At 39.8% G+C, this 7,250-nt stretch overlaps 1 non-coding gene across 1 annotated transcript; it reads left to right on the top strand.

Annotated features, from left to right (window-relative positions):
- Nucleotides 1-4,830: 4,830 nt before the first annotated feature.
- LOC118481405 lies at nucleotides 4,831-4,937 on the top strand. The gene has a single exon (XR_004865612.1). It is a non-coding gene; the product is annotated as a small nucleolar RNA R71 (small nucleolar RNA).
- Nucleotides 4,938-7,250: the final 2,313 nt, after the last annotated feature.

A 7,250-nucleotide genomic window follows, 5' to 3' on the forward strand; every position in this document is an offset into this window, starting at 1 on the left:
ATGTACCACTTGAAAGGTTAGATTATGAAAACATTTAATTTCACACACAAACTCCCCCTCAAATATTGCTCATCATGTTTAGCACTCAGAATTTTGAAAATCAGCTATTCAACATCAGTTGTCGAAAATCTTTTTGACTTTTCAAAACTTATGCTAAAAACACACCAAAAATCTTTTTGGATTTTTCTGAAAGAAAATAAAATGCAGAAATAAACTATTTACAGATAATATTTTTGTGAGCTCGTGCAAGAGGATCATATCAGTTTTGAGACATATCATCAACACCGTTAAGTTTTAAACATACTCAGTTATAAACAATTTACCTAGATTGTCAGTATGTTTGTCCACTTAAATTTTCACACAGACTTCAATTTATTCGAGATACGATATTAATGTTTTAGAGACTTAAACTTAATTGTGTATCACTCCACTTGAATATACTCCCGTATCCAGATCCCAAATATTCAGTCTTACAGGTGAGTATACCACAGATGATATCTGTAAAGGGCTTATATGCGAGGGCCGTGAGAGCTCAGGTCGATACTTCCGTATACGCAGAGAGATGACGGCTTCGACTTTTGGTGGGTCCCCTTTAGAGGATCTTTTGATACAACAGCAAAGATTATCAATTTTATTGTTTAATCAGATTGCTGAGGGCGGTGCTTTTTCAAGCATTTGCAGAAAGTATTATCCGGGGACTAGGTCAGTACTTCCATACAGCAGAAGTCCCGGGATAATACCCCAGATATCACTGAGTATAAAGACCTAGTATCTCAGAATACGGGACCTTTCAAACAAGATTTCGGGGGTTATCCATATATCCAAGAATAGTTACCCACAAATCAAGCAAGTTTGATTTAGGTTTATATCTCGTTTCAATTTACTAAGTGTATGAAAATCTACTAACACATCCGCAGTAAGATTGTTCATCACTTTTAAACATATCATATCTTTAGCGTGTTGTGATAGTCCACTGATGTACTATCATTTCCTCTTTTTCGCAACAAAAACTCAATTTTTCAGTTTTATCATGTTTTAGCCTTTTTCAAATTTTCTGATGTTTTTGGATTTTCTAAGAAAAGAATCTTACTCCCCCTAAAATTCAAATACATCTAATGAAAATTGAAAACAAAACTGTACAGAACATGACAACTGATATCGAATCACCTCAAATCGCCATTCACTAGGCATAAACAATCAGAACTCCCCCTATCAACAAACTATTTTCCCATTTGGATTTCAAAACACTTAAGTTTGTTTTAATCAAAATGGTTTTTCCGGAAAATAAGTTTGATTGATTTTACCAATTGTAGGTTACCATTTGTAGAAATATCCAACAAATGTTCGAGGGTGTGGTTCATCATCTTGTCTATCGACCAATGTAGGAAAATACAAGTACAACTTAATGTCCTTGATTTACCATTTTCATTCCAGAATCCTCTGTACCACTTGCAAAAATATAAACTCGTCTAATACCACTTGTAAGAAAAACACAAACAAACCTTTTTACCGTTTGTTTGATTGACGTTACCGAATAAAACCTTAAGAAAGATGCCGATTCATGCTCCATGCTTACCAACCTGGGAGCTCCGGCAAGTCCTGGGACTTACTCTTCATAATATGTACCATCCCAGTCACAAACCAGGGATGGTTCAACCGTTTCTTTCTTTGTTTTCTTCTCGTAAAATTCTTTAACCCCTTTGACTTTTCGATCAATCATCTTGCCAAAGATATGTTTTACCCTGGGGTTAAAGACCTTCTCAGCATCAAATTCCTGTTCATCACGATAAAATTGATTAGAAATTTCAACTTTACCAATTTTCTTTTTTATAATTTTCAGCCCGGTAGGTGGTTGGTTAGTGGTTAGTAAAAAGGGCGAAAAATCGTAACAAGTATCGGTTTTCGTAAAATACCTTGTTTTTAGTGACTTATTATTTTTGAAGTATTTCTCCAAACAAGCTTTTTATAGCTTTCGTTTGTTTTTTTTTTTTTTTTTTTTTTTTTTTTTTGATGTCACATGAAAGGGCAAGTTGACGAAAAACCGAGCTTGTTACTAAAATAAAGGGTGAAAAAATGAAAAAGGTTTTTTTGGTGGGTAAAAATGGTTTTTGGGGTAATGAAATGAAAGGTTTAGGCTCAAAGGGGCTATCTAGGGGGATTTTGGGTAGGTTAAAAAATGAAAAATAATGGTTTTGACAGAAAAATAGTTAGTCCTAATGCCTCCATCATTTACTTACTTGGGTTTAAGTTGGTGAGGACTGGGAATGTATCGTTGTGGCAAGTTCTAGATTTGTAAGGACCGAGCGGCTATTCACACAAGAAACGAAAAATGAGCATTTAATCTAAATATGTGTATTTTTATGCTCAATAAAGGCTCAAAACTCACTTTTGTGGGAATGGGTTTTTAAATGTGACCAAGCATATATAATCGAATTTTAAACTAGACTTGTTATGCCGTTTCATAATTTTCTTATGTTGGTTCCTTTTTTATCACGACGCTATCGGTTGTAAACTTGTAAAAATATAACCTTTTTAGAACTTGTTCTTCCCAACTTAAACTAAGAAAAGTAAATAAAAAATGAAAAAGTTTTTGAAAAAAATTTGGGGTGTTTAGCGGTTCCAATAGAGTTTTGTGTAAGGCTTGTGTTTAGGATTTTGCAAAATTTCAAGGTTTTAGCATCCCCCCCACACTTAAATTACACATTGTCCTCAATGTGTCCAAAAATAATATTTTTGGTTGATTAGAATGTATAAAAGTATGTTAAAAAGCAAAGATTTTTGTTACTGGCATCCTGGACACGGCCCCGTGTTCACCGGGCACGGCCCCGTGGTCAAGTGCCAGTAACAAAAAATTTCAAAGTTGAAACAGAAGGCTGGACACGGGGGCGTGTCCGCTGAACACGGCCCGTGTCCAGTTACCTGAACTGGGTGATTTTTCTGCAGGGGCTCAGCACGGGGCCGTGTTGGTTGGGCACGGCCCGTGTTGAGCCTTCTGTGATGGAGATTTTTGTCGGGTTGCTCTGTTCTTCATGCATGGTTCCATTTTTCTCGTTCCCTTTTTCATCCATTATCACCATGAGTGTGTCTTATTCTGCAAAAATTAAAAGATTAAACTAAACTAAACTAAGGATAGATCCGCGGAATGCCTCCGTGGTGCGCCACGTTTATAAGGGTCCTTGGCTAGACCCGATTTCTGGTTATATCTTTTCTGAGTGGAGTGCCTTGCTTCCCAAGTTACACCGTCGGAGAGCGGCATCCAAGCTTGAATCAATAACCTTCATGTAATTGACTGGGTCGTCGTCTTCTATTTTCTTCCCAACTCCGAACTTCACCTCATCGTCCCCATACCTTAAAGTCAGTGTCCCTTCATTCATGTCTACCACTGCTTGTGCTGTGGCAAGGAAGGGTCTCCCTAGGATAAGGGGGACCTCGGTGTCCTCCTCCATATCGAGTATGACAAAGTCAACGGGATAAACGAATTTGCTTACCCTTACCAAGACATTCTCGATGACACCTTGTGGGAACTTGACTGATCGATCGGCGAGTTGTATGCTTATTTTTGTAGGGCTCGTGGTTCCCAAGCCAAGCCTTTTGAACATTGACGAGGGCATGAGGTTAATGCTAGCCCCTAAGTCGGCCAAGGCATTGCGAACGGGTGATTCCCCTATTGAACATGGAATCGTGAAACTTCCGGGATCGATTTTCTTTTGGGGTAGTTTATTGAGTACGAGGGCAGAGCATTCTTCGCCTAAATTAACTAATTGCAAATTTTCAATTTTCTTTTTATGTGTAAGGAAGTCCCTCATAAATTTAGAGTATTTAGGCATTTGGGTTAGGACTTCGATAAAAGGAATATTGACATGCAATTGTTTTAACAAACTTTCGAATTTTGCGAATTGCTCATTGGTTTTTTGACGAATTAACCTACCGGGGTATGGAACTCGAGGAGCCTTGGTAGGTTCTGGTGATGGGGGAGAGTTCTTTTCCTGCAGATGTGTTGGCATTGTTTCTTCCGTTGGTTGAGGTACTTCTGCAGGCCCTACGGTGCGGTTTCGTAGTGTGATGAGGTGAACTTGTGCCTTTGGGTTTGTTTCGGTATTGCTAGGTAATGCGCCTTGCGGTCTCTCGGAAAAATTTTGTGCTAGTTGATTTATTTGTTTTTCTATGTTTTGAATGCTAGCTTGTTGATTCCTAAAATTAGATTCTAATTGTAGAAATCTTTCCGAGTTTTTCTTATCAGTGTCGGAGACGAGGCGAGATATAGTATCTTCGAGCCTTTCTCGTCCACCTTGTTGTTGAGTGAAATTTTGTGACTCATTTCTTGATTGCTGAAAGTTTGTTCGTTGGGTTTGTTGGTTACTACTATTGCCGGTTTCCCTCCAACCAAGGTTTGGGTGGTTTCGCCATCCTTGGTTGTAAGTTCCCGTTGGAGGACCCGACGGCCTAGGTCTATTATCAATGTAGTTTACCATTTCTTGTTGATCGTCCGTTTCTTTCATGCAACTCCAATTTTCATGTGACCCACCACACCCTTCACAAGCCATAACCGAGACTGTTTTTGTCATTTCTAGTTTTTTTATTTTTGAAGAAAGGGCCTCGATTTGGGCTTGTAAAGAGGTGCTTTCGTCGACCTTATGGGCGCCCGGGGCGATAGACTTATTTCCCCGGGGAGTGTGCCATTGAAAATTGGTTTGAGCAATTTCCTCAATTTGATTATATATTTCGTGTGGGCGTCGATTACCTAAAAGTCCCCCGGAGCTAGAATCAAGTGTCTGCCTAGTGTGTGGCAACAATCCATTGTAGAAAGTGGATACTTGTTGCCATATTGCGAGGCCATGATGGGGACACTTGCGTAGTAGCTCCTTGAACCTTTCCCATGTTTCATATAAGGATTCCCCGTCCTCTTGTGAGTATGTATTAATTTCAGCCATTAATTTAGCAGTTTTAGAAGGAGGGAAATACTTATATAGAAACTTTTGGGCTAGTTCATCCCAGGTGTTTACCGATCCAGCTGGGAGGGTGTTGAGCCAAGCTTTCGCTCGGTCTTTTAGTGAGAACGGAAACATACGGAGGCGTATGGCGTCGTTTGATGCTCCATTGATCCGAAAGGTATCACATATTTCTAAGAAATTAGTTATATGTAGATGAGGATCCTCGTCCGCAAGCCCGTGGAAGGTTGCGGAGTTTTGGAGCATTTGTATCAAATGCGGTCGGAGCTCGAAGTTATTGGCTTCGACATTCGGAGCATTGATAGCGGCGCCTAGATTACCTACGGTGGGCCGTAGATAATCCATAAGGGTACGTTGGTCCGCCATTGGGGGTGGATCACCCGAAACCTTCTCTTGGTTTTTGGCTTTTAACCTTTTTCTGAGAAAGCGTTCGGGTTCTTCTAGCGGTTCTTTTATGTCTTTATTAGAACTGGAGCTCATACACTATGTGAGGATGGTGTCGGGTTCCAAGTCCTGTAATAAAAACAAAAAAAGAATGTCGGTCAGAAGGTTCACCACGGCCCCGTGTTGAGCGAACACGGCCCCGTGGTCGGAAATACAGTGATTGTTTTCCAGATCCCAGTTACTGGAGGTTGGACACGGCCCCGTGTTGCACCGGCACGGCCCCGTGGTCAGCCTTCTGTAACTTGAAAAACAAAAACTGCCAGTAACTTTGCTGAGCACGGCCCGTGTCCGACCAGGCACGGCCCCGTGCTGAGCTCTGCAGAAGCTAAAAATCTAAGAAAAAATCCTAAAAAAAATTAAAGAAAAATAAAAATATGATTAGGCCGTTGATTCCTAACTTTCTTAAAATCCTTGTGTCCCCGGCAGCGGCGCCAAAAACTTGATGCGTGTGTAGTGTAATATTATTTTGATGAGTATTTAAGCCCTTTTTACACTTTTAGCCAAGTTTTAAATTTATAAAACACGATATTCACTAACACTAAACACACATATGGGCAAGTGCACCCATCGTGGACGTAGTATAGTGTTGGTAAGATACCGAGGTCGTCCAAGGACACAAGAGCTTTTAATACCGGTTTATCCTCAACGTCTAATCAAATCAAAAAGTTAGAAAAATGTTTTAAACTAAGAAAAATAAAAACTAACTAAATGCTGAAAATAAAAATAAAATAAAAACAGATAGACAAGATGAATCACTTGGTTCCGACACGTGTATTAGTATAACCTTTGATTATTTTCGCACTTTTGCACTTGTTTAAGAGATTATCTTAGTTATTGTAGTAGGCCCCTCTTTTGAAGGCGACGTTACCCTCAACCCAGTAGTTTGAGTCAGCAAGGATACAATCCTAAAGGGTCGGATTATTGAAAGATAATGAATTAAGTTATTAATGCAAATTGTGGTAGGCCCCGCTTCTGGCGGTGACGTTACCCTCGGCTAAGTAGTCTGAGTCAGCAGGGATACAGTCCTAAATAGCCGGGTTATAGTATTAATAGTAGTTAACTTATGAGGGGGTCAAAGAGTTTGGATCCCCGCCATCCAATACCTATGGGCATTGAAGGAGATCCTACTAAAGTTGACCCAGGTCCCAAGCAGGACCTCTAAACGCTGAACAAGGGCAAGACCCTTACCAAACCGTTCCCTTAACCCCCGACCAGGTAGCCAACATACCTCCATATAGACCGTGGAGATATGAATGGTGAAAATCTTTTATTTTATATAGACAGTAAAATAACGCCAAGACACCACGGACAAACGATAAGGAAAGATCACCTTCAACATAAGTAACTAGTTATTAAAGTCATTAATACAAAACCAAATAAAAAGTGCAAAAGATTAAAAATAAAAAGTATTATACTAAACACTTGTCTTCACCAAGTGATGTAAGAGACTTAGGCAAACACGGCCTTGATTGTCAAGAACTCTTACGATCAATCTTGGATCCCGAGACGACTCACACACTCTATGATGGACTGTGACAACTCGAACTTTAGACCTATCATTGTGTAACATACGTGAACGTGTTATGATTTTACAAACTTTGATGCTATTGAAGGTTATGATGTTATGTGCCATATGTGTATGCATGCTATATGAATGATTATGTGTTGCACAAGCCCAAATTACACGAACCGGTCACACAAGCCCGTTTGGGGCCACACCTTGAATCGGACTCCATTAGATAACCGGATGGGCTCGGCCCACTCCCCCACTCGCAACACAAAAACCGAGTTTAAGGGTTTTGTTTATTGTTTTGCAAACACAAACACACACAACCCTACTTGCTCTCTATCTCCCTC

Source organism: Helianthus annuus, chromosome 8 (genome assembly GCF_002127325.2).
Source record: "Helianthus annuus cultivar XRQ/B chromosome 8, HanXRQr2.0-SUNRISE, whole genome shotgun sequence".
Taxonomy (NCBI): Eukaryota; Viridiplantae; Streptophyta; class Magnoliopsida; order Asterales; family Asteraceae; genus Helianthus; species Helianthus annuus.